Below are 27908 nucleotides of genomic sequence, written 5' to 3'. Positions count from 1 at the left end.
TTCCGGCGGGCAGCGAATGTAGTATATCCTCCTCGGAATCCCGCTAGCACGACGGCGTGGTGGCGGTGGTGGTGGAGATCGCCGGCAGGGCTTCGCTGTAGCCGTGCAAAAGGGAGGAGGAGGAAGGGGCGGCTAGGGTTTGGGGAGAGGGGGCAAGGGCTACGACTTGTGCAGATCTTGGGGCTCCCCTTGCCCTCCGTTTATAGGTGGAAAAGTTCCTTGGGTCGTCCAAGACCTGCCCCCAAAGTTTGGGAGAGTTCCGGTAGGTTTCTGTCAGCCGAAACCTACGAGAACTAGGACTCTTTTGCCAAATCCGAATCTGCCTTGGGGAAACTTCTTAACCCTTAAGGAAAACGTGGATACACCTATTATGGAACCCTCCGGACTTCCTTAGACAGCCCGGGCCGTCCCGGACACTACCGGAACCTTCCACAATATTCCGGACTATTCCGGTCCTTCCAAAACCTTCTAGAAGCTCCGGTCAAAACACCGGACTTTTTCCGAACCCCGCAAAATGACTTCCCATATATGAATCTTATTCTCCAGACCATTCCGAACCTCCTCGTGATGTCTTGGATCCCATCCGAGACTCCGAACAACATTCGAGCTCCATTCCATATTCCATATCTACTTAAAACGACATCAAACCTTAAGTGTGTCACCCTAAGGTTCGAGAACTATGCGGACATGATCGAGACTCTTCTCCGATCAATAACTAATAGCGGGACCTGGAGATCCATAATATCTCCCACATATTCAACGATGATTTCGTGATCGAAAGAACCATTAACATACGATACCAATTCCCTTTGTCGCGCGATACTTTACTTGTCCGAGGTTCGATCATCGGTATCTCCATACCTAGTTCGACCTCGTTACCGACAAGTACTCTTTACTCGTACTGTGGTATGTCATCTCTTGTGACCTTGTCATATGCTTGCAAGCTAATTAGATGTCATTCCACCGAGAGGGCCCAGAGTATATCTATCTGTCATCGGGATGGACAAATCTCACTCTTGATCCGTATGCCTCAACTCATACTTTCCGAATACTTAATCCCATCTTTATAACCATCCATTTACGCAGTGGCGTTTGATATAATCAAAGTACCCTTCCGGTATAAGTGATTTACATGATCTCATGGTCGAAGGACTAGGTTACTATGTATCGAAAGCTTATAGCAAATTGAACTTAATGACGTGATCTTATGCTACACTTAATTGGGTGTGTCCATTATATCATTCATCTAATGACATAACCTTGTTATTAATAACATCCAATGTTCATGATCACGAAACTATGATCATCTATTAATCAACAAGCTAGTTATACAAGAGGCTTACTAGGGACTCCTTGTTGTTCACATAACACACATGTATCAATGTTTCGGTTAAAACAATTATAGCATGGTATGCAAACATTTATCATAAACATAAAGATATATAATAACCACTTTATTATTGCCTCTTGGGCGTATCTCCAACACTTCATAGGGCGGTTAAGATCCGGCTCCTGTTATCTGGGCTGGACTTCATCCATCTTTATCTACAGCAACTGGGCCATATGCCACCATCACCGTCTATGGGCCACCCAGGCTTTCCGGATCTAGGCCACGCTATTGATACACCCATAAAGTATACCCACATTAGTAGCCCCGGAAGTTCTCCGAGATTCATCATTCCTCCGACTTCAATCAGCCCGGATCCGAAGAGAATCTCGAAGAGCTTCCAAAACTTCCTTGTTTCCGACTTCATTCAACCGGAAATCATTTGCCTTTCTGTAACGGTATCTTAGCAGATTTTTCGCCCACGCTACGCCGAACTTCCTCTTTTCCCGCGCTAAATTTTCGGAGATGCGAATCTTCAGCCGGAAATTTCGGAAGTGCACAGTTAAGCTACACTGCATCGATTTCACCGCTTTGACCTAAGACACATGGCGACCATCCAACGGTGTGACCGTTCCGTTTCCGCCGTTGGATCCGGCTCACGAATCTCCGCGCACGGTCTATAAATACCCACCGCGATCGGTAAGTTTCATTCTTTCACCGCACCTTCCACTTCATCTTCTACCTCGCGCTCGCGCCGCCCACCGGATCTCAACTCCGGCGAACTCCTCCGCAGAGAGCTTCATCCGCCGCCGCTCCAAGGTCGTCCTCGACCCGAGATCGTCGCGGTTGATCGGGAAATTTGATCCGCCGCCGATTTGTGGTCAAGCCGAGCTCAGCGCATCAAGTCCGGCGACCTCGACCTCGCCAGCGTCACGTGGAACTGCCTCGCCATTGCTGGTAAGTCCACCGGACCCGTAGAAGACGATATAGCTAACTTAGTTTTCGGCTACTCAAACCACTTTACCATAAGCATGCAGCCGGAAATATGTCCACTAGTTCACCTAAGTACACCGATAGCTCTCTGAATAGCCCTGAACCAAACTCCGAAGAGCCAAAGTTCATTGAGCCTATAACATTCCTTCCGCCCAACGTTTCCCACAAACGATTAGCTCAACCATTTTCCGCCTCTTCCAGCAACTACCTCAACCGGATCCCAACTCTAGCGGAGCTCCATGAAGAAATCGAAGGACAAGCTAGAATGGCCGCCAAAGTGCAGGAGGCGGAGCAGAAGAAAGCTTCGAAGGCCCGGAACCGTGAAGGCGAAAAGGGCTAGTGGTGGCCATGTGAAGTGAAGGACACGGACCTCCGGGACCTCCAGACCGAGGGCATGATTGCTCCGGACTGGAGCTTCATGAAGGACTCCGTCACCCCCAAGCCGGATTCGGACGAACGCGTCCTTACGGAAGCTTGGGTGGAGCGTGGACTGTCGCTCCCATGTTCCGAATTCTTCCTTTCCGTCCTCACCACATACGGCCTCCAGCCACACAACATATGCCCAACTCCTACCTCCTTCTCTCTAACTTCGTGACGCTCTGCGAAGGGCATCTCAAAATCCGCCCAGACATCCGTCTGTGGCAATTCTTTTTCCGCGTCAAGAAGGAGACGGAGGACAAGGCGATGCTAAACTGCGGAAGCATGACCTTCATGCTCCGCCCTAGGAGAATGTATCCTCCACATTCATCTCACGAATCCGTCCGGTACAGGAACGCCGGATGGTTTTATGCCAAGCACATCGAAGTTCCGGACGTCCACGAAGGGCTTCCCAAGTTCATCAACAAACCCCCGGAGGAGCTAGCTAGCTGGAGCTTCGTACCCGCCCTCACTCAGTTTCCGATTCTGGAAAAAGCAACGCGGAGGATTTCCTGGTTAGTCCACGACGGGCTAACCGGAACAGATCTTACGCTTAACTGGTTCTCTCGCCGGATCCAGCCTCTCAAATACAACAAGCGGTTGATCTGCGAGTACTCCGGGGTGGACGACCCGCTCCGAGTCACCCGCGACAACTTGCCGACGGATTCTCTCAAGAGGAGGATCAAGACGCTTATGAAGATTCCCCGGGGCCAACCGGTCCCGAAAATTGTGAAAGACATCAAAGTGAACAACCAGTGTCCTCCGGTACGTATCCGTATTTTGCCATTTTAACTTCTCATTTTTCGAAGTGTTTTAACTTCTCCATGTTTTCCTCTCCAGCTCAACTCTTTGGCGGAGGAGGATTTTCGAAGCATACTCCGAGTACCCACCAGCGCCGACGCGGCGGAGGAGGATCCGGAGGACGATGACGAGGAGGAGGAGCAAGCACCCAAGAAGGTTGCTCCCCGAACCGTCAAGCGTCCCCGCGCCAATGTTTCCGGCTCCGAAGCCGGAGCCAGCGGCGAGGCCTCCGCCAAGAGAGCCAAGACCAAGCCACCTCCATTCAACTCCAAGAAGGCGGAACGCAATCGCCTCAAGATGATGTCCACAGCGGGAAGAGGATCGCGCCCGCTCATTCCCGACGCCACGTAAGTATCCGAGATCATACCTCTTTTTTGACTTATGTAAATTTTTACTTATTCATTCCCTTTGCTTTGTTGTAGGAACCCAACGACCACCACTACGCGGACCAACATCCAGAAGCCCATCACGAAGTACATGAAAGCGTCTCCGGCTGTTGGTCCCCTTACTCCAACTACACCCAGTACCTCTCACGCTGCTACCCAACCATCTCCGCCCAAATCTCAACCTTCGCCCACTCCCACTACTGAAGCTCAAGTGGAAGTCATACCAGTGAGTAGCGAGAAGGTAGGCGGAGGCAGCTCGGAACAAAGCGACCTGCTCCAGAGGAGACCCAGGTCCAGGGCCAAGAGGAGGCGGACGTTAACTCTTCAGAAAAGGTTGAAGCTACGGCTAGTGATGACATCGGATTTCCAAAGAACTTTGGCGATCTGACCGACCTTACCTCCACCCCCAAAGCATACGTGACCAAGTTTTTTAATAACCTTACTGAGGCGGAGAAGTGGGATCCAGAGCAAGATCTACTAAACGGCATGCTCAACAACGCCTGGGGCAAAGCTGATGCTGAATCGTCGGAGATTCAGAACTTCAAGAAGGAGATCGGGCAGTTCTGCGACTAGCTCCTCGTCAAGCGCAAGGTACTTCCCAGTAGCCCCCAAGTATCTAGGCGGAAACTAGTAATAGTTTGCACCTGGATACTTAGAGTAAACTGAACTGAAGAAGATTTTTAAAGTGTTGTAGTAGCCCCCAAGCGTTATGGCGGAAATATTTCCGGCAGTAATGCTTCAAAAGGTCAATACTTTTTAAAATTAAATTGGAACTTATCACTGCTCTGTTTCTGTTATAGGAACAACAAGCGTTGCACTATGAGCTACAGAAGAACATCGCCTTGCAGCGCCGTGTGACCCTGAACCAAAAATCCGTGCTACTAAGGAGAAAAATGCGGAACTGGAAAAGTAGCTGGCTGAAGCCCAAGGTTGGTTTCCGGCCAAGCTTGTCATAAGTCCAAATTCCGACTATTGAAATAATCTTTAACTTATCTTGAACAGGTGCATCTTCTTCCCTTGCCACTGCCTCCTCCGAGCTGGAGAGCCTGCGCTCCTCTTATAAGGATCTAGAGACAAAGCTCATGGAAGCGGAGCAGAAGCAAGAGCATGCGGAGAAGCAACTGGCGGAGAAGAACTCTGAGCTCATCAAAAAAGAAGGCGAGTTTACGATGAAGCGGAAGGTTGACAGCGACACACTGCAAAAGCTGCAGAAGGAAAACAATGGGCTCCGGAAATACATGGATACTGCAGAGAAAGCCTGGGACCTTCTCAACGCAGATGTCATGGGTAAGTTTCTAGAACTTCCAAGTCTAACTTATCATTGAATTCAATCTTACGCTTGTCTTCGATCATCTCGTGTAGAGCCACTTGGATATGATGAAGAGCGCCGCAACCAGTTTCCCCGCGATGACCTGATCCAGCTCGCCGGAGACGACTGTAAAGACTTGATCTCAACCTGCCGGAAAATCTTCCATAATCTGGCGAACAAGGACAGCCGTACTTGCAACGTCCACGAACTTATTCAGAGAATGGATATTCTTCCGGAACTGGTTGTGGATCTTCAAGCCTCGTCAGCTCGAGGTGCTGCTGCAATGTCCTTGGCCATGTGCCTGGCCCATGTCCTGGAACTCAATATAGACAAAGTCACTTCCGGTGTTCCTTCGACTGTGGATGTCAACGCGCTCTTGAATGCAGTTAGCGGCTATGACACCCGGATCGCCCGGCGAATCCGACATGAAGAATTTTATGACAAGGTCGTACTTCCTGCCGACGAGCCTCTTGAAGCAGAGCTTGAGAAGGAATGCGAGGCGGAAGCGCGACCCACCGGATCCGGCGACGGGAGCCAATACACCTGGACTAGCTCCAAGGAGGCCAGGAAGAACAAGTCCAAGGGCAGCGCTGCGTCTCCGACTGAAGAGGATGAAGAGAGTGGTGATGATGATGTGTCTTCTCCGCCTCAAGATGAAGAAAAAGGCGAGCCACAACCTGATGGCGAGGGCTGTTCTTCTCCGACCAAGGAGAAGTAGAAAACTTATTCCTGCGGGAAGAAAACAATGCATCATTTTGGCCCCATCGAGGGTTTTGATACGTCTCCGACGTATCGATAATTTCTTATGTTCCATGCCACATTATTGATGATATCTACATGTTTTATGCATACTTTATGTCATATTTATGCGTTTTCTGGAACTAACCTATTGACGAGATGCCGAAGTGCCGGTTCTCGTTTTCTCGCTGTTTTTGGTTTCGAAATCCTAGTAAGGAAATATTCTCGGAATTGGACGAAATCAACGCCCAGAGCATCTTAGAATCCCCGGGAGCTTCCGAACACCCGAGAGCCGCCGAGAGGGGCCACAGGGGGCCCACACAAGGTGGCGGCGCGGCCCAGGAGGGGGGCGCGCCGCCCTAGTGTCTGGTGGCGCCAAACCCCTTCCGAGGCTGCCCTTCCGCCTACTTAAGGTCTCCGTCGCGAAAACCCTACCACGTTCGACGAAACCAGAGAAAACCTTCCAGAGTCACCGCCATCGCGAAGCCAAGATCTGGGGGACAGGAGTCTCTGTTCCGGCACGCCGCCGGACGGGGAAGTGCCCCGGAAGGCTCCTCCATTGACACCACCGCCATCTCCATCAACGCTCGCTGTCTCCCATGAGGAGGGAGTAGTTCTCCATCGAGGCTCGGGGCTGTACCGGTAGCTATGTGGTTAATCTCTCTCCTATGTGCTTCAATACAATAATCTCATGAGCTGCCTTACATGATTGAGATTCATATGATGATGCTTGTAATCTAGATGTCATTGTGCTAGTCAAGTGGATTTTACTTATGTGATCTCCGGAGACTCCTTGTCCCACGTGTGTAAAGGTGACAGTGTGTGCACCGTGTAGGTCTCTTAGGCTATATTTCACAGAATACTTATTCACTGTTATGAATGGCATAGTGAAGTGCTTATTTATATCTCTTTATGATTGCAATGTGTTTTGTATCACAATATATCTCGTGTGCTACTCTAGTGATGTTATTAAAGTAGTTTATTCCTCCCGCACGGTGTAATGGTGACAAGTGTGTGCATCGTGTAGTACTTGGCGTGGGCTATGATTGTGATCTCTTGTAGATTATGAAGTTAACTATTGCTATGATGGTATTGATGTGATCTATGCCTCCTTTTGTAGTGTGAAGGTGACAGTGTGCATTCTATGTTAGTACTTGGTTTGGTTATGTTGATCTGTTATACACTCTAAGGTTATTTAAATATGAACATCGAATATTGTGGAGCTTGTTAACTCCAGCATTGAGGGTTCGTGTAATCCTACACAGTTAGTGGTGTTCATCATCCAACAAGAGGGTGTAGAGTCTAACATCTATCTATTTATTCTGTTATGTGATCAATGTTGAGAGTGTCCACTAGTGAAAGTATGATCCCTAGGCCTTGTTCCTAAATATCGCTATCGCTGCTTGTTTACTTGTTTTATCGCACCTCTATTGTCCGCAATATTACCACCATCAACCACACGCCAGTCCTGGGCAAAGCACTTTTCTGGTGCCGTTGCTACTGCTTATACTTATTCATACCACCTGTATTTCACTATCTCTTCGCCGAACTAGTGCACCTATTAGGTGTGTTGGGGACACAAGAGACTTCTTGCTTTGTGGTTGCAGTGGTTGCATGAGAGGGATATCTTTGACCTCTTCCTCCCCGAGTTCGATAAACCTTGGGTGATCCACTTAAGGGAAACTTGCTGCTGTTCTACAAACCTCTACTCTTGGAGGCCCAACACTCGTCTACAAGAATAGAAGCTCCCGTAGACATCAAGCACTTTTCTAGCGCCGTTGCCGGGGAGGAAAGGTAAAAGGCTCTCATACTCCGGTCCCGTGTAAAGTACTTTTCTGGCGCCGTTGTGTGTGTGCTCGAAGCTATTTCCTTTAGATCCTGCAATTGCATCTTTTTGTTTCTTGTTTACACTAGTTAGGCATAATGGACAACAATAAGCTTCTTATTCTATTTCCTGATTTAAGACATGGATGGTTTGATGCGAAAATTAAAAAACATATGGAACATATTAGTATGAACGCTTTGAACACCATTGTTGCTAATGATATGGAAAATAAGCTTGGGGAAGCTGGTTTTGATGAGCATGATATTTTTAGTCCCCCAAGCATTGAGGAGAAAATTTACTTTGATGATACTTTACCTCCTATTTATGATGATTATAATGATAGTAGTCATTTAGTACCGCCTACTATGGAGGATAAAGCTTGTTATGATTATACTATGCCTCCTACACTTGATGAGAATAATAATGATAGCTACTTTGTTGAATTTGCTCCCACTACAACTAATAAAATTGATTATGCCTATGTGGAGAGTAATAATTTTATGCATGAGACTCATGATAAGAATGCTTTATGTGATAGTTATATTGTTGAGTTTGCTCATGTTGCTACTGAAAGTTATTATGAGAGAGGAAAATATGGTTGTAGAAATTTTCATGTTACTAAAATGCCTCTCTATATGCTGAAATTTTTGAAGTTACACTTGTTTTATCTTTCTATGCTTGTTGCATCATGCTTCATGAATTTGTTTATTTACAAGATTCCTATGCATAGGAAGCATGTTAGGCTTAAATTTGTTTTGAATTTGCCTCTTGATGCTCTCTTTTGCTTCAAATACTATTTCTTGCGAGTGCATCATTAAAACTGTTGAGCCCATCTTAATGGCTATAAAGAAAGAACTTCTTGGGAGATAACCCATGTGTTTATTTTGCTACGGTACTTTTTATTTTGTATTTGAGTCTTGGAAGTTGTTACTACTGTAGCAACCTCTCCTTATCTTATTTTATTGCATTGTTGTGCCAAGTAAGGTCTTTGATAGAAAGGTTGATACTAGATTTGGATTACTGCGCAGAAACAGATTTCTTTGCTGTCACGAATCTGGGCCTAATTCTCTGTAGGTAACTCAGAAAATTATGCAAATTTACGTGAGTGATCCTCAGACATGTACGCAACTTTCATTCAATTTGAGCATTTTTATTTGAGAAAGTCTGGTGCCTCAGTAAAATTCGTCTTTACGGACTGTTCTGTTTTGACAGATTCTGTCTTTTATTTTGCATTGCCTCTTTCGCTGTGTTGGATGGATTTCTTTGTTCCATTACCTTCCAGTAGCTTTGTGCAATGTCCAGAAGTGTTAAGAATGATTGTGTCACCTCTGAACATGTGAATTTTTGATTATGCACTAACCCTCTAATGAGTTTGTTTCGAGTTTGGTGTGGAGGAAGTTTTCAAGGGTCAAGAGAGGAGGATGATATACTATGATCAAGAAGAGTGAAGAGTCTAAGCTTGGGGATGCCCCGGTGGTTCACCCCTGCATATTTCAAGAAGACTCAAGCATCTAAGCTTGGGGATGCCCAAGGCATCCCCTTCTTCATCGACAAATTATCGTGTTTCTTCTCTTGAAACTATATTTTTATTCGGTCACATCTTATGTACTTTACTTGGAGCGTCTGTTTGTTTTTGTTTTGTTTGAATAAGTTCATGCTTGTGTGGGAGAGAGACACGCTCCGCTTTTTCATATGAACACTGGTGTTCTTAGTTCTATCTTTAATGTTCATGGCGGAGTTGAAAACCGTTTCGTTAATTGCTATTTGGTTGGAAACAGAAAATGCTTCATGTGGTAAATTGGTATAATGTCTTGAATAATGTGATACTTGGCAATTGTTGTGCTCATGTTTAAGCTCTTGCATCATATACTTTGCACCTATTAATGAAGAAATACATAGAGCTTGCTAAAATTTGGTTTGCATAATTGGTCTCTCTAAAGTCTAGATAATTTCTAGTATTGAGTTTGAACAACAAGGAAGACGGTGTAGAGTCTTATAATGTTTACAATATGTATTTTATGTGAGTTTTGCTGCACCGGTTCATCCTTGTGTTTGTTTCAAATAACCTTGCTAGCCTAAACCTTGTATCGAGAGGGAATACTTCTCATGCATCTAAAATCATTGAGCCAACCACTATGCCATTTGTGTCCACCATACCTACCTACTACATGGTATTTCTCCGCCATTTCAAAGTAAATTGCTTGAGTGCTACCTTTAAAATTTCCATTCTTTACCTTTGCAATATATAGCTCATGGGACAAATAGCTTAAAACTATTGTGGTATTGAATATGTACTTATGCACTTTATCTCTTATTAAGTTGTTTGTTGTGCGATAACCATGTTCCTGGGGACGCCATCAACTACTCTTTGTTGAATATCATGTGAGTTGCTATGCATGTCCGTCTTGTCTGAAGTAATGGAGATTTACCACTCATTTAATGGTTAGAGCATGCATAATGTTAGAGAAGAACATTGGGCCGCTAACTAAAGCCATGATCCATGGTGGAAGTTTCAGTTTTGGACATATATCCTCAATCTCATACGAGAACATTAATTGTTGCTACATGCTTATGCATTAAAGAGGAGTCCATTATCTGTTGTCTATGTTGTCCCGGTATGGATGTCTAATTTGAGAATAATCAAAAGCGAGAAATCCAATGCGAGCTTTCTCCTTAGACCTTTGTACAGGCGGCATAGAGGTACCCCTTTGTGACACTTGGTTAAAACATGTGTATTGCGATGACAATCCCGGTAATCCAAGCTAATTAGGACAAGGTGCGGGCACTATTAGTATACTATGCATGAGGCTTGCAACTTGTAAGATATAATTTACATAACACATATGCTTTATTACTACCGTTGAAAAAATTGTTTCATGTTTTCAAAGTAAAAGCTCTAGCACAAATATAGCAATCGATGCTTTCCTCTTTGAAGGACCTTTCTTTTACTTTTATGTTGAGTCAGTTCACCTATTTCTCTCCACCTCAAGAAGCAAACACTTGTGTGAACTGTGCATTGATCCCTACATACTTGCATATTGCACTTGTTATATTGCTTTGCATTGACAAACTATCCATGAGATATACATGTTATAAGTTGAAAGCAACCGCTGAAACTTAATCTTCCTTTGTGTTGCTTCAATACCTTTACTTTGATTTATTGCTTTATGAGTTAACTCTTATGCAAGACTTATTGATGCTTGTCTTGAAAGTACTATCCATGAAAAGTCTTTGCTTTATGATTCATTTGTTTACTCATGTCATTACCATTGTTTTGATCGGTGCATTCATTACATATACTTACAATAGTATGATCAAGGTTATGATGGCATGTCACTCCAGAAATTATCTTTGTTATCGTTTACCTGCTCCGGACGAGCAGGAACTAAGCTTGGGGATGCTGATACGTCTCCGACGTATCGATAATTTCTTATGTTCCATGCCACATTATTGATGATATCTACATGTCTTATGCATACTTTATGTCATATTTATGCGTTTTCCGAACTAACCTATTGACGAGATGCCGAAGTGCCAGTTCCTGTTTTCTGCTGTTTTTGGTTTCAGAAATCCTAGTAAGGAAATATTCTCGGAATTGGACGAAATCAACGCCCAACATCTTAGAATCCCCGGGAGCTTCCAGAGCACCCGAGAGCCGCCAGAGAGGGGCCAAAGGGGGCCCACACATGGTGGCGGCGCGGCCTAGGAGGGGGACGCGCCGCCCTAGTGTCTGGTGGCCCCAGACCCCTTCCGAGGCTGCCCTTCCGCCTACTTAAGGTCTCCGTCGCGAAAACCCTACCACGTTCGACGAAACCAGAGAAAACCTTCCAGAGCCGCCGCCATCGCGAAGCCAAGATCTGGGGGACAGGAGTCTCCGTTCCCGCACGCCGCCGGGACGGGGAAGTGCCCCCGAAGGCTCCTCCATTGACACCACCGCCATCTCCATCAACGTTGCTGTCTCCCATGAGGAGGGAGTAGTTCTCCATCGAGGCTCGGGGCTGTACCGGTAGCTATGTGGTTAATCTCTCTCCTATGTGCTTCAATACAATAATCTCATGAGCTGCCTTACATGATTGAGATTCATATGATGATGCTTGTAATCTAGATGTCATTGTGCTAGTCAAGTGGATTTTACTTATGTGATCTCCGGAGACTCCTTGTCCCACGTGTGTAAAGGTGACAAGTGTGTGCACCGTGTGGGTCTCTTAGGCTATATTTCACGTAATACTTATTCACTCGTTATGAATGGCATAGTGAAGTGCTTATTTATATCTCTTTATGATTGCAATGTGTTTTGTATCACAATATATCTGTGTGCTACTCTAGTGATGTTATTAAAGTAGTTTATTCCTCCTCGCACGGTGTAATGGTGACGAGTGTGTGCATCGTGTAGTACTTGGCGTGGGCTATGATTGTGATCTCTTGTAGATTATGAAGTTAACTATTGCTATGATGGTATTGATGTGATCTATGCCTCCTTTCGTAGTGTGAAGGTGACAGTGTGCATGTTATGTTAGTACTTGGTTTGGTTATGTTGATCTGTTATGCACTCTAAGGTTATTTAAATATGAACATTGAATATTGTGGAGCTTGTTAACTCCGGCATTGAGGGTTCGTGTAATCCTACTACGCTTAGTGGTGTTCATCATCCAACAAGAGGGTGTAGAGTCTAGCATCTATCTATTTATTCTGTTATGTGATCAATGTTGAGAGTGTCCACTAGTGAAAGTATGATCCCTAGGCCTTGTTCCTAAATATCGCTATCGCTGCTTGTTTCATCGTTTCTATCGCATCTCTACTGTCCGCAATATTACCACCATCAACCACACGCCGATCCCGGGCAAAGCACTTTCCCGGTGCCGTTGCTACTGCTTATACTTATTCATACCACCTGTATTTCACTATCTCTTCGCCGAACTAGTGCACCTATTAGGTGTGTTGGGGACACAAGAGACTTCTTGCTTTGTGGTTGCGGGGTTGCATGAGAGGGATATCTTTGACCTCTTCCTCCCTGAGTTCGATAAACCTTGGGTGATCCACTTAAGGGAAACTTGCTGTTGTTCTACAAACCTCTGCTCTTGGAGGCCCAACACTGTCTACAAGAATAGAAGCTCCCGTAGACATCAGGTTTGTAATATAACTTAAATATTCTTAAGTAGCTAGGATGAAACGATTTGCGTGGGTGGAAAAAACTTTCCTGCTATCAGTTCAATATATGCATGTTTCGTTTATTATAAAGCAAGTGCTAGTTTCTAAGTTTTCCGGCTTGCTTATTTGACCTTCCACGAGCCGGAAAACCTTTAGCCGGAAACGCTCACCTGCGGCGACGAAGCCCAATGGCAGTCCGTCAATAACCGCGGAAACAAGCCCCCAGCCAAGGTGCCGGAAGTCGCTACCAGGAATCCATAAGTTCGCAACAAAAAACTCATCCACTAGAAAACTTAAGCTTTCGTCCTAAAGGATGATTTTAAAAATCATAACTTTTATACACGCCTAGGCGGAAACATCCAACTCTGCAGTTTTAGTCGGAAAAAGCATACACGATCCAAAAATGAACAATTAAAGGAGGTAAAAGACTCAAAGAGGGAACCATATGCTTTATTTCATTGATCATGTATAACTATTACAAAGTATGTAATGCGAAAATTGCTTAAGTGTGGAAAGGACGTAGTTGTGCTATATTCCAGGGACGATCTGTCTCATGATATATGTCATCCGGATCCTCTCACTTTCGTTTTCGGTGCCAATTGGCAGGTCTATCTTTTAACTCGCGGAAATCAACGAGGTAGTAAGATCCGTTGTGTAGCACTTTGCTAATGACGAATGGTCCTTCCCATGGAGATTGCAACTTATGTTCTTTCGCCCGTCGAAGGCGGAGAACCAGGTCACCTTCCTTAAACGAGCGATTCCAAACTCGATGACCGTGGTAGCGTCGGAGTTTCTGCTGGTATATGGTGGAGCGCTGGTCAGCTAGGTTCCGAGCTTCTTCGATCAGGTCCACAGATAGCTGTCTAGCTTCGTCAGCTGTATCTTCGTTGTAGGCAGAAACTCGCGGGGAGTCGTGGATGATGTCAGAGGGAAGGACAGCTTCGGATCCTATACTAGGAAGAAGGGGTAAACCCTCTTGATTTGTTAGGGGTAGTTCGTAAACTCCACAGAACAGAATCTAACTCCTCAGCCCAGGCTCCGGCTGCGCGACACAGCGGTTCTTCGAGGCGAGGTTTAACTCTGGCTAGTATGAGGCCGTTGGCTCGCTCGACCTGCCCATTGGATGGTGGATGCGCCACAGATGCTAGGTCGAGGCGGATCCCTACGTCATTACAATAATCCTTCATTTCTCCATGAGCAAAGTTCGTACCATTGTCTGTGATTATACTGTGTGGGATGCCGTATCTCACTACGAGGCTGCAGACGAATTTTAGTGCCGTAGCACCATCGGCTTTTCTCACTGACTTTGCCTCGATCCACTTACTGAACTTGTCAATAGTGACCAAGAGGTACTCAAAACCGCCAGGAGATGATTTTTTCAGTTTCCCGACCATATCTAGCCCCCAGACCGCGAATGGCCAAGTAATAGGGATGGTCTTGAGCTCCTGAGCTGGAGCATTTGGTTGAGTAGCGTAGTAGTGGCAACCTTGGCAGGTTTTCACTATTTTCTCAGCGTCTTCTTTAGCGGTGAGCCAGTAAAACCCTTGCCGAAAAGCTTTTGCAACGAGGGACCTAGGAGTGGCGTGATGCCCGCAATCACCTGCGTGGATCTCTCTAAGGATTTCGATGCCATCTTGATTTGAGACGCATTTCATAAATACCCCGTTTGCACTTCGTTTGTAGAGCTTTCCATCAACTATTGTGTAGGATCTTGCTCGTCGGACGACCTGTCGTGTGAGGACTTCGTCCTCTGGCAACTTATTGCGGTCCATAAGGTAATCCAGGAAAGGCTTGGTCCAAGCCGGAGTGATTACCATCGCCTCCTTAGCCGGAGATACTGCCACATCTGGGTTTTCCGGGTTAGTGCCCTTCACCGAGGGTATCCGTACGTGCTCAAGGAAAATTCCGGGAGGAATGGGTTTCCTGCCGGATCCGAGCTTGGACAGCATATCTTCCGCTGTGTTATCTTCTCTCCTGACGTACTTGACTTCATATCCGAGGAAGCACTTGGCGATCTCATCAACTCTGTCTCTGTAAGCCGCCATGATGGAGTTTCGGGCGTTCCAGGTTCCGGCTACTTGTTGTGCCACCAGGTCGGAATCTCCACAACATATGATGTGTTTGATCCCAATTTCCTTAGCGATGCGCAGACTGTGTAGTAGAGCCTCATATTCCGCCATGTTATTTGTAGCTTCGAAGTGAATCTGCAAGACGTACTGCAGTTCTTCTCCGGTGGGGGACTTCAGGGTGACTCCGGCTCCCGAGCCTTGACGTTGCTTGGACCCGTCGAAGTGCATGACCCAAGTTTCAGGTTCCGGCTCCAGTTCGGCATCCAGAGCTTCTGTCCAGTCAGCGACGAAATCCGCCAAAATCTGGGACTTGATCGCGGTCCTGGCTTTGTAAGTGATGTCGAAGGCAGATAGTTCTATACCCCACTTTGCTATGCGTCCTGTTGCGTCAGCGTTATTAAGAATCGTTGACAGTGGAGCCTTGCTCACAACTGTCATGGGGTGCTCTTGAAAGTAGTGTCTCAACTTCCGGCTACCTAGGAACACGCCGTAGGCTAGCTTCTGAAAGTGAGGGTATCGTTGTTTGGATTCCGTCAGTATCTCGCTAATGTAATAGACTGGCCTCTGGACTCCATATTCAAGACCTTCTTCCTTTCGTTCCACCACGATAACGAGACTGATGACCTTGTTGGAAGCTACCAGGTAGAGGAGCATAGGCTTTGACTCTTCCGGAGCTGCTAGAATAGGTAGGGAGGTGAGTATTTCCTTCAACCCCTGAAGTGCCGAATCTACTGCGTCATCCCAAACAAATTTATCTGTTTTCTTTAGCAGCTTGTATAGAGGTAGTGCCTTCTCGCCAAGACGGCTAACAAACCTACTAATTGCTACAACACAACCAGTTAGTCGTTGCACATCTTTGAGACAAGTTGGCCTTTTAATCCACAGGATTTCCTTGATTTTTTTCGGGTTTACTTCAATGCCTCTATGAGAGACGATGAAGCCAAGGAGTTTTCCGGCTGGCATGCCAAAGACGCACTTCAGCGAATTTAACATCATCTTGTACCGTCGGAGATTTTCGAAGGTTTCTGTGAGGTCGCTGATCAGATCGGATCCTTTCCGGGTCATGACCGCAATGTCGTCGATGTAAGCGTGTACATTCCGGTCAATCTGGTCCTTCAAGCACCGCTGCATCGTTTTTTGGTAGGTGGCACCTGCATTTTTCAAACCAAAAGGCATGCTGACATAGCAGTAAGTGTCAAAAGGTGTGATGAATGAGGTCGCCTTTTGGTCGGACTTCTTCATCCGGATCTGGTGATACCCGGAATATGCGTCAAGAAAACACAGAAGTTCCGCCCCTGCCGTCAAATCAATGACTTGGTCAATGCGCGGTAAGGGGAACGGATCCTTCGGACAATGCTTATTCAAGTCGGAGTAATCGATGCACATTCTTAGTATTTCAGAATTCTTTTTGGGTACAAGGACGGGGTTTGCGACCCAATCAGTATGGATAACTTCTACTACAAAACCTGTCTCTAGTAACTTTGCTAATTCCATCCCTATGGCGCGGTGCTTCTTGTCTCCAAAGCGTCGCATAGCTTGCTTCACCGGTTTTTCACCCGGATTTATGTTGAGGTAGTGCTCGGCGACTTCCCTTGGTACTCCGGACATGTCAGAAGGTTACCATGCGAAGATATCCATGTTAGCGCAGATGAACTCGACGAGCGCGTCTTCCTATTTGGGGTCCATGCTGGCTCCGACCGACACCTGCTTGGAACTGTCTCCTATCTTGAGGTCGACCTTCTTGGTGTCTATCGCGGCCTTGAACGAGGTTTTCTGTTCGGAGATCTGCTTCTTGGTGGTATGCATCTCTTTTGGATCCACCGCGGCTCTGTAGCCTTGCAGCTCCTCTTTAGATATCACAGATCCTGCGAAGGCGGCTTCGCCTATTTCGCAATCTCGAGCTTTCTTATAGTCTCCGGATACGGTGATCATACCGTTGGGACCCGGAATCTTGAGCTTATTGTAGATGTAGCACGCTCTTGCGTGGACCTTGTGGTAGGTGGGCCTACCGAAGATGACGTGGTAGGAGCTCTTGAAGGGGACGACCTCAAACGTGATCATCTCTTCGCGGAAATTATTAACATCGCCGAAGTCCACGGGAAGTCTGATGCTGCCCAGAGAGTTTGTTTTTTTTACCCGGAACCACCCCGTGGAACTCGGTGGTGCTGTGCTTGAGCTGTTCCTTGGTAAGCTGCATTTTCTCTAGAGTCTCCAGGTACATGATGTTCAAGCTAGCTCCGCCATCCATAAGGCACTTGGAGAAATCATACCCGTCGATGCAGAGACTTACAACCAAGGCGTAGCACTCCTTCAGAATGATGGTGGGGTGATCCGCCCTACCAAACGTACACGGATTTTCCGACCACCTGACATACTGCGGCATAGCCGGAACTATGGCGTTCAGGATCCGGAGAGCTGATTTGTTGGCACGGAATGTTGGTGTTCCGAGGAAGGTGTGATATGCACCAACACTCTTTTTGCCAAAGGGGTTGGACTTATTAGCTGCGGAAGTCTCTTTGGGATCCGGCGAAGCATCGTCCTCATCCATTGCCTCGGAACTGTCCTCATCCTTTTCCTTGCCCTTGCCTCCTTTGCCGCACGGGCGGTGCTTCCGGGCTCGCTTGTATCCTGCTTCCGGGTCGACCTCCAGGTCATTGACCCAGTTACAGTTGCGGTTAGTGTTAGAGGACTTGCCGGTAGCCGGATCCATATGGGCCAGACACGGCATGTCTCTGTACTCCTCATAAGTTTGGGGAGCGCGGAACCCAGCAGCCGTGACTTTGTCAACGCGCTGTTGGCCCCTGCCGGCTCCGCCTCCACGTCCGCGGCCTCTTCCGCCTCCTTGACCTCCGCGTTGTAAATCCACGGCGACCATGTCGGATCCAGCGCTCTTCTGGTCGTTGGGGGATTCTTCCGCTTATTGTTGTTGCTGCTGCCGCCGCGTTATCGCGGTTTTTATTCTGTTGGTGCAGGGGTATGGCTGTAGCGGAGAGTTCTCCACCTGCGCCGTCATCAGCGGCGGTGTGAGTACTTGCAATGCCGATCATGTCATCCAATGTCAGATTGTTTTTGTTGATCAAGCAAGTAAGCTTGTGCCGGAGCAGTCCTCCCCTCTGCAGTCCACCGATGAAGGCGTGCATAGCTGAGCGATTATCCACATTCTCACACTCGTTCCTGGTTGCTAACCATCGTGTGAGGAAGCTTCGCGATATTTCACCTTTCTTCTGGATACATGCTTGCAGGTCGCTTATTATGGCAGGTCTTTTGTAGGTGCCCCTGAACCGTTTCTCAAAGGCGATCTTGATATCAAACCAACAAAAGATGGAGTTTGCCGGGAGGTCGCCGAGCCAAGTACGGGCTGGACCAATAAGGTACAACTGAAGCATGCGGCAGGCTATTCTCTGGTTCCCTCCGGTGAAGCTTACTGCATTGAAGTAATCCTCGATCCAGGTATCGGGCCTCTCACTGCCATCATATTGCTTCAGATTTCCGGGTAGCTTAAGGTTCAAGCCCTTTGGATAAGGCTCCTCTCGGATCATCCTGCCAAAGCATTTTGGGCCAATGTATTCAGATCTATACTCGTTAAGATGTTCCCTTGCATTGCGTGAGCCATTGTGGGGAGACTTTGAGCGGGAGCGGGATCTCCGGCCTCCGCCTCCGCCTCCACCTCCTCCACTGGGTGGTGGGGAGGGAGATCTGCGAGGGGGGCTGTGGGACCTCTTGCTTCCGCCTTCCGATTCTTCGCGTTCTTCCCGGTGTTGACTCCGGCTTCGGTGGCTACCTTCGCCATGAGGGCGGTTGCCGCCGTTGTTCCGGCTTCTGCGGGGCTCAGGCTCACGTTCTTCGTTCCGGCTCCGGCGAGGTTCCGGCGTACGCTCCGTGTTCCGATTCCTCTGGGGGACCACGTTGTCGTGCATGTTGATTTCGCCAGGCCCATGGGGCCTAGTGGTTCCGACTGGACTACGGCGGCGAGGAGGCGGAGGAGGTGGCTGGGGCCGTGATGTGCGCAGATTGCCGTGGGAGTTGGAAATTTCTGTGGTGTAACTTTTCTTCAGTTCCCCGGCAACGGTGCCAGAAAAAGTCTTGCTGGGCGCGGAGTTGATGAAGGAGAATTTGTGCGCAACGTTAAGTGGAACCCCAAGAGGAAGGTATGATGAGCACAGCAGGAAGTTTTCCCTCAGTAAGAAACCAAGGTTTATCGACCAGTAGGAGAAAAACGTTCTCTCCCGAGGTGTTGCGAACCAACTCGTGGCAGGGCGCACTGCCGGCGTCAGCAACAACGTGGAGACCTGCACACAAACAACCAAGTACTTTGTTCTCAACTTTCAGCGAGGTTGTCAAGCTCACTGGTTTTGCTGAAAACAAAGGATTAAACGAACCGTGTGGAAGAAGAATTGTTTGCAGAGAAGAGAACAGGAAAAATGCTGTAGAAGATTGAAATTAAAAGAAGAAGGACCGGGGTCCACAGTTCACTAGAGGCGCCTCCCCAATAAATAAATATGCTGGGTAAACAAATTACAGATAGGCAATTGACAAACAGAGATTCTACGCTAATGGTTGGTGCAGAATACATGCTATGAAAGTATGCGGGCATTACAACAATATACATAGACCGTAATCCAACTGCATCTATGACTAATAATCCACCTTCAGGATTGCATCCGCGACACCCTCTAGTATTAAGTTGCAAGCAACGGACTATCCCTTTAAGCAATGTGTGTAAAGTAAACGATGAAACTATCCTTGAATAGAAGCAACATCACATCTACAACCATAGAGAACAAGGTGACTTCCCATGGTTAAATAGAGGCATGAACCCACTATCGAGCATAAATACTCCCTCTTGGAGTCGCGAGCATCTACTTGGCTAGAGCATCTACTAGAAACGGAGAGCATGCAAGATCATAATAACATAATACATAATCTCAACCAAAGCAATCTCTCTATAAATCGGATCCACATCAAACCAATATGTAGCAATTACAAATAGATGATCTTGATCATGTTAGGCAGCTCACAAGATCTATACATGAAGCACAACAAGGAGAGGACAACCATCTAGCTACTGCTATGGACCCATGGACCCGTGGAGGACTACTCACGCATCACCTCGGATGTAGACATGGCGACGTAGAGGCCTCCGACGGTGATTTCCCTCTCTGGCAGGGTGCCGGGATGGATTGCAGAACCCTCCCGAACTGGGTTTTCGGTTGACGGCGGCGTCGAAACTTTTTCTAGATGGAGGCTCTCGTCCCTGGAGTTTTCCCGATACGAGGAATAAATAGGCGGAAGGGCGGAGCAAAAAGGGCGGAAGGGTGGATCTGTGGTTTTTATGAGATGAGTATTTGAGATTGCAATTTTTAGATTGTGTTTGATGTATGACTAAACATATATTATATACCCCTTTCTTGATTACAAGTTCTGATCCAACTAGTATGATAGGGAATGAGAGAGGGGACACATGTGCATTAGTTGGAGTAACATAGTAGTATAGAAATGGACAATGATAGAAAGTTTTGGTCCTACGATGATTTTTACCTTGATGTTTTTACTTCACTAGGGATAAATGAATGCATGCATGTGTTACTATCGCCAAGTGACGAACAATGGTGATCTCATATATTTTTAGGTAGTATATTTGTTATTCAACATCATGTCATGGAAGAAAAGGCAATATTCTATTTATCTTAAATCTAGTGTGTGTTCAGTTTTCTCAAATTGGAGGAGTATTAATGGGATGTGTTGCATCATCTAAACCATAGGACATGATACCCATATGAATATTTATCAAACACATTATGAATTTACATCAATATTATGCCTTCTTTGATGGAGTTTTGCTTCCATCATGCTTATAAGAGAGTAAACAAGTAAAATCATGAACCCGGTCCATTTTAATCATAATAAACGCCTTTTAATTGCATCTACAAGCCTATACATTTTGAGCACTTAATTATTCTGAAAATACAAAAAACATTTATCATACTTGCATTTAGTTCTTTCATATAGTTTACACCACCACCATCACTATACCACTTTACTTTTGCATTATATTTATTTTACCTTTCATATTGCATTTAATTTACTTTACTTGTTGCATATTTACTTTAGTTATATCATTTAGATTTTTTTTTCAATTCTAATATGAAACCATGTGCTTGACTACCACTTGGTGGAGTTGGGGACACAACGCAAACCTTCTTTCTTTTGTAGGTTGCTTGAAGAGGAAAGAGAAGTATGGTTCTATTGTTTCCCAAAGGGTTCAATATAAACCCTCTAGTCGCCCTTGTGGGGGAAAACACGCATGCTACATCACTTTGTTGTTGGAGTCCCAACGAATTGGTATCCATGTAGATTGGTGCCATCAATCACTCCTTGAATAACACCTTGGTCATCAATTGATCTTCTTCACCTTTTTCTTCTTTCAACCTTGAATCCAACATATGGTTCAAGAATTGCCTATGGGCAAAAGCTTGTGTTACAACTCAAGCATTTCCTACGGGGTCGATGGTAAGTGCCTTACCTTGCTTCTGTGGACGTCCTCGGACTCCATGTCGGTGATGCATTTTTTGGGGTCCCTACACTCGTTCTCTATGTTAAGAGAGGTAGGCGGCAAGGTGGAGAACAAAAAGGGGGACTAAGGTTTGTAGGAGTCAACACTCTAATGCTTTATAGAGGAGGGGTAGGTAGGGGATCCACCGAATAATCTTGGCTAAGATGTGGCAAAATGCGGCTGCTGGTTTTCCTGATATGGTGTTGTGACGAGTGAGGAGGAAGAATGAGCTGACGTGGATGTCACGTTTGGGGCAAGATGATCCTCGAGGGCGAAACAGGCCGAAAGAGGAGCATGGAAGAACAAGAAAGAGAGGGGTAAAAGAAATAAAAGAGGGTAAATAACGAGGGCATACTTTCAAAACTTGATTAAGCATTCAGAAACAACTAGGAACAAAAAATAAAATAGTTACTTGTTTTTGACTTATTTTAAAATAAGAAGGGGGAGGAGGCTTTTACAAAACCTAGATTTTTTTTTCAAAACATAGCATAGTTTAAGCAAAAAAAAAATTAGGTTTTTTATAAAAACCATGCAAGTATGATGATGATGGCATGGTGATGCATAAAAGAAAAGAACAAACAAATACTAATATGTGCATCTTCCAGCACATTACAAAAGGAGTCCTAAAGCGCAATACATTTTATAAAAATGCACTACACAACAATCAAAAAATATATGTTGTACATAGCATAAAAGAATTAGAGAAGCACACTAGGCACTAGTATAATAAAGTGACAAACTTCCGATCAATCTACAGTTCGAGGATCTTGTGGAAATAATCAACAATTGCCAAAACATATTTTGATTTGGGCGCTAAGTTTGATATCAATGACAATTTTACCATCCAGTAAATCTGGTGTTCAAGAGGGTTATGATGGAATGTACGAGCTCTTGGAAACCATAAAATGGGAAATTCTGGAAAAAAACTCAAAATAGTATGTATGAGTTGTTGACAATTTCCGATAGGAACGCGTATGTAAATATTAAAGTTAAAAACTAAAAATAGAAATGGCTCACTTAATGTATCCATAAATGGAGCAATGATTCTATTTCACCAATTTAGGACATGATAATTAGTGAGCCGTGGTTAGAGCAGCGTTATCTCGAACATACATGACGGAGAAGCCGTAATCCTTAGGTGTTTTCTACTAACGGAGATGGAAGCAAATAAAGCTCCGCTTGGGATTCCTGTATGTTTGTATCGCCGTCTTTCAGCTTAGAAACGACCAAACATGAATCGTTTCAATACCGCTGGGATTTCGAGCTGATTTCAAGAGGTGTATGTATCGAGCTGACGCACGCTGGCGCACGACACGCTCATCTCTTCATAAGGAGCCGCAATGATTCACCGTCTTGAAGCAGGCCGTGTTCCACCTCGCTTCCTTTGCTGGGCCGACCGAGCACGCAGATACGGCCCACACTCTCTGCTGGCGGGATCCCTTCGCTCCTGGGGCGAGCGACCCTCTGTTTAGTCCCACCTCGGCGAGCCAGGAAAGTTTCGACCGGTTTATAAGCTCCGCCGTTGCAGTGGCATCGTCCCTTCGGGGACATCCGATAAAATTGGAACGATACAGAGAAGATTAGCATGGCCCCTGCGCAAGGATGACACGCACAAATCGAGAAATGGTCCAAATTTTTTTGAGGTTTTGCGCGCCCGCCCTTTTCGCTTCTCACATACGCCCCTCCGATATTTCGATTCTGCCCTTCGCGTTTAGTTTTCCCTCGCGGTGAGGTCCTTACAACTTCGTCCGCATCACGTGCAAGTCCTCACGCCCTGGAATTACAACAGGCAAGAGCATTTGCTGCCCTATCCTGGCGTTTTGTCGTGTTGATCTGATTTAATTTGATTATTACATGTATGTTTCTTAGCATTTCACTCAGAGTTGTAACAGAAAACAAGGTACTGGCTGCGAAGTTCAATAGGAAATCTCGTTTTGCCATTTTGACAGCAACACTCGAATCATCTGGAGCATAAATCTAAACACTTAAGTCGTAGGGGTTCAGAATTCCATGAAACTTCCAGTCTCGAGCAAATTTCCATCAAAAAAGCATAATAGTCAGCCTGATACATTCAGAATAGCAGGAGACCAACTCACCCACATGATAAATTGTTACCAGCATTACAACTCTCCCAGCGAAAATATCGGCAGCAACCATAAATTACCCCACAATACTCATGAGATCCTGTTAAAAAGTTATGGGCCGGACCCTACCTATTTTTCATTAAAAGGCAGAGTACAACTCGGAGAACTTACAAGCAAGTTTTACATATACGGGAACAAGCAAGCTCAGGAACAAGAACCCAACAAAGCCTCAGCTTGTTACTGAAAACTATTACAGTGATATCTGCATTTGCATCAGCAGGATCCTACCCGGAATCCTTGGTGGATATGTCAAGCTGCAAGGTATGACCCCAAAATCAGCTTGCAGCAAAGGTTGTGTTCATGCCACCACCACCAGGCTTGCACCTTCACTCCTTCAGACATTCCCTCCTCGAGAGGCATCGACTGTTAAAAGGTATTGCCTGTCAACCCCATGCCGTGCTGAAGCACCTCAGCCTCCATGCCTAATAAGACACAGCGTGTGTGTGGCAGCATCCCCGTTTTCAGGTGCACTAATATCTGCTAAGTGCATCATCTATGTTGTCAGCTGCAAATTTGAGCCATTCTGCAACAACGGCCTGGATCGCTCATAATACATGCCCATGTGAGAGTGTATGGACTGTTGTCACTTATGTTGACCACATCATATTCAGCTGCGGCAAATTGGGAGGCATGTCAATATACCAGGTACTTGCTGCAACACCAAGCTTTGACTTAATTCCATTCTCCGGATGAGAATAACATGCACTACCGGTGTATGCTGTCCAAAAGGAAGGGTAACAGATAATAATGTTTATCATTGCAACACAAGGGATTTTATGTTGATGGCATGGATATATGGATGGGCTCAGTCAAAATGAAGCTCCGAGCGCACAATTGCCAAAGGCTCACAGTACAAGACACTTTGTCCAGTGGTTAACAAACGGTACAATGTGGATGCATGGATGCCTGAGCTGGAAAACACATATACCATCAGGAACTCATACAGCAATGCAGGTCCTCCTTTGTATGCCACATGGAAGTGAGGCGGTGATTTGTGACCCAGAAGGCCTGGCGCATATGACAGCACATGCACTATGCAGGGCCATACCTAAGAAAACAGAGGCCCTGTCGACGACATGGGACGGACACTAGGTTCTCTCTGTGAAACCTGTAACCCACCTCCTAGGAGGATTGTAAACATATCTATCTTTTCAATGAAATGAGATGCAAAAGTCCTTTGCGTTTTCTCGAAAAAAAAACAGAGGCCCTGTACAAATTATCAAATTAGGCTCTAAGTGCTAAAAGAGTCAAAGACTCAAGTTTTCTCTATTCACAAGTCAGTATTACATTTTTCCTGAATGGACATGCTAAAAAGAGAGCACCAGCAACAGAGGTCAAACCCACCATCCTTGACAACTCAACATGTCACTGCACTTGCTTGTGCGTGTTACAAGCATAAGCAGCTCATGGTTTGGGTTTCTTTTTTCTCTGTTTTACGCATTTATTTCCCATGAGCAAAGTTAATATTTCAACTGTGACTCCAAATAATAAACGGCCCCAATCCATGTATTCTCGTGCTGAGGTTGTCAAAACGACATCCACTTAAGACATGTTTGAGTGAAATCTCTTCGAAATTACATTTTAAGTGATTTAATTTCTGAACCCTCCTAGTCTAGCCCAAGAATTATTTCTTTGTAACAAGCATGTGAACTTCTAAATACAAATACATGTTCTATAGCACTCATTGTTACAAAAATTGGAGTTAGATTTTCATGTGATATCTTCTCCAAGTTTAATAGGGCCAATGGAAACAAATAATGAACACAATAGTTAGAATTGACAAGACCACTCCCAATATATCAATGGGAGTGGAGGGTACCAGTTCATTGTTGCCAACTTATTTCTGCAGGGGAATCATAAATTAGCTACAAATAGGACAATCTTGGAGAGTCAATTTTTTTAAAGGAATCTTGGAGAGTCAATTTCACATACTCCCTCCGGTCCATATTAATTGACTCTAATGTGGATGTATCTAGACACATTTTAGTTCTAGATACATCCATATTGAAGTCAATTAATATGAATCGGAGGGAGTAGAACATTTTGTCGCTGTGTGTTCAAGTTGAGAAGAGAAGCAAAGGAATGGAGATTCCTAGGAAGCTGAACAGGTAAAGAGGAGACGTGGTGATTTGTTGGAGTGTAATTGCCACTTGACAAGGCCTTGTACAGGTGCCTCACGTACAGGCCCAGGGACAAGGCTTTGCACAATGAGTATCAGGATGGATGGTGTTACCACTACTACACATGTTGATGAATGTAAAAATCTTATTAGCAGATGTCTAGAACAAAAGTATGACAATGCAAATTGGACATGCTTAGTAGGTAGTGAGTAGTAACAAGGATACAGGGGAGAAGATTGGTGACCATTCTCCTTAAATAGAATGAGTTACATGATTAAAAGAAAAAAAATTGGTGGGAAGAGTTGCTTCAGTTATTAGTGCACTGTGTGACCAAATTTGCTCATTACCTTCACCAGTTTGATGATCAGTATTGCATGCACAGTTGCTGGCTTTCTGCATTCTTCCAATGTGGCAATGGGGTCAGTGATCATGATAAACATATCTTAATAAGGACACTGTTGTGGTTGGTTATCACATCTATGAAACTGTAATTATCAAAGAGCAGATACCTAGTAAATGGGATATAGGTACAGTTCAACATGTCACTGATCAGGAGGATTCCTATTTAAGAGCAGACCTTAAGATATCTACAAAACAGTGTTTCCAGATTCTCAAAACCAAGGTATACTAGTATCTTTCTACAGTTTTACTTGATCATTACTTTCTGCAAGAACACATTCTAGGCCATTGGCACGCTGTAGTTTGAAGCTCAGAAATTCCTAATTCCTAACAGAAGATAAACATAGGATAATTTGACTAAACATAGATACAATACTCGTAAACGTCGTGAAATCTTCTTCCAATTTTCACCTTGTTACTATTGGCATTACTTTTGTTCTTGACTAATGCTCATATGGCATTAGCCTATGGACTAATTTACTGATATCGTACTAATTTTCCTGGAAAACAATAACAGAACGAACATTTGTTACCTTCAACAGTTTGATGATAGATATTGCATGCACAATTACTTGCTTTCTGCATTCTTCCGTTGTGGCAACATGACCAGTAATCATTATAAACGTATCTGCATAAGGACATGGTGTTGTGGTCGTTCATTGTATCACGCCCCACATCCATGAAACTGCAACTATAAAAGAGCAGATACCTAGTAAATGGGGTATCACTGTATCAGTACAGTTCAACATTCACTGCTAAGATTCCTATTTAAAAGAGCAGAGCTCAAGATATCTATAAAACTGTGTTTCCAGATTCTCAAAACCAAGGTTTACTGGAGTAGTATATTTTCTTCAGTTTTACTTGATCATTACTTTGTGCAAGAATACATTCTAGGCAATTGACACACAGTAGTTTGAAGCTCTAAAATATTTCATGACAGGAGATACACATAGCATATTTTGACTAAACATAGAGTACTTGTTACATGTCGTGAATTTTTCTTCCCTAATTTTCACCTTGTTACATATGGCATTATATAGGTTCTTTGACTAACAATCTTAATTAAGAGGCATCTGAAAGGAACCATGCATCAGGATTACATTATGCACCTGAGTGATTCTTGTGAAGTTGTTGATTAATAAACACTTAGTGCTGGTATAAAACAAGAACATCCTGCCTCACTCAAATATGACTAAAATGGACGTAATATACTTATATTTTGGTATATGTAGAACTTGCATCAAACAGTACAGAGTAGCTTAAAAGAGAAGTGCAGGTTTCTTCTCAACGAAGGTAGAGCATACCGAACATTTGATCTTCTCCCTAGAAAATTAATTGTTTCATGCTTCAAGTCCACAACTCATGGAAAACAGAAGTGACGGGAGAGAGGCAACACCACTGTTTTCAGGCAAGTATTAACTTTTCTCCAATAGGAATTGCTATTGGTTTATGGATAGTACTATTCCTCAATGAAAAGTGTTTGCTTGGCTGGCGGTGGCTGATTGCTGTTGGACATCTGAGCGTCGCCTACGGCACAGACTGAGAGAAGACACATGTACCGTCTGTGATCAAGCCACTGAATCCATTTCTCATCTTCTGACACAATGCTCCTTTGCTCAAGAAGTGTGGCGTGATGTTTTTGCTCACCTTGGGATTCAGCCCTGCATGCCGCCACCTGC

General features: G+C 45.1%; 1 long non-coding RNA gene and 1 other non-coding gene across 2 annotated transcripts; one reads left to right on the top strand and one right to left on the bottom strand.

Moving 5' to 3' along the window:
* Window positions 1–23101: 23101 nt before the first annotated feature.
* LOC124704794 lies at window positions 23102–23204 on the top strand. The gene has a single exon (XR_007003678.1). It is a non-coding gene; the product is annotated as a U6 spliceosomal RNA (small nuclear RNA).
* Window positions 23205–23813: 609 nt separating this feature from the next.
* On the bottom strand, window positions 23814–27898 carry LOC124700523. The gene is made up of 3 exons (XR_007001755.1): window positions 27534–27898; window positions 26178–26920; window positions 23814–24321 (listed from the first exon to the last, which is right to left on the bottom strand). It is a non-coding gene; the product is annotated as an uncharacterized LOC124700523 (long non-coding RNA).
* Between the last annotated feature and the right edge of the window lie 10 nt (window positions 27899–27908).

Source organism: Lolium rigidum, chromosome 3 (assembly GCF_022539505.1).
Source record: "Lolium rigidum isolate FL_2022 chromosome 3, APGP_CSIRO_Lrig_0.1, whole genome shotgun sequence".
Lineage (NCBI taxonomy): Eukaryota > Viridiplantae > Streptophyta > Magnoliopsida > Poales > Poaceae > Lolium > Lolium rigidum.
The sequence above is the reverse complement of the archived record's forward strand: the minus strand, read 5'-3'. Positions and strand labels throughout refer to the sequence as shown.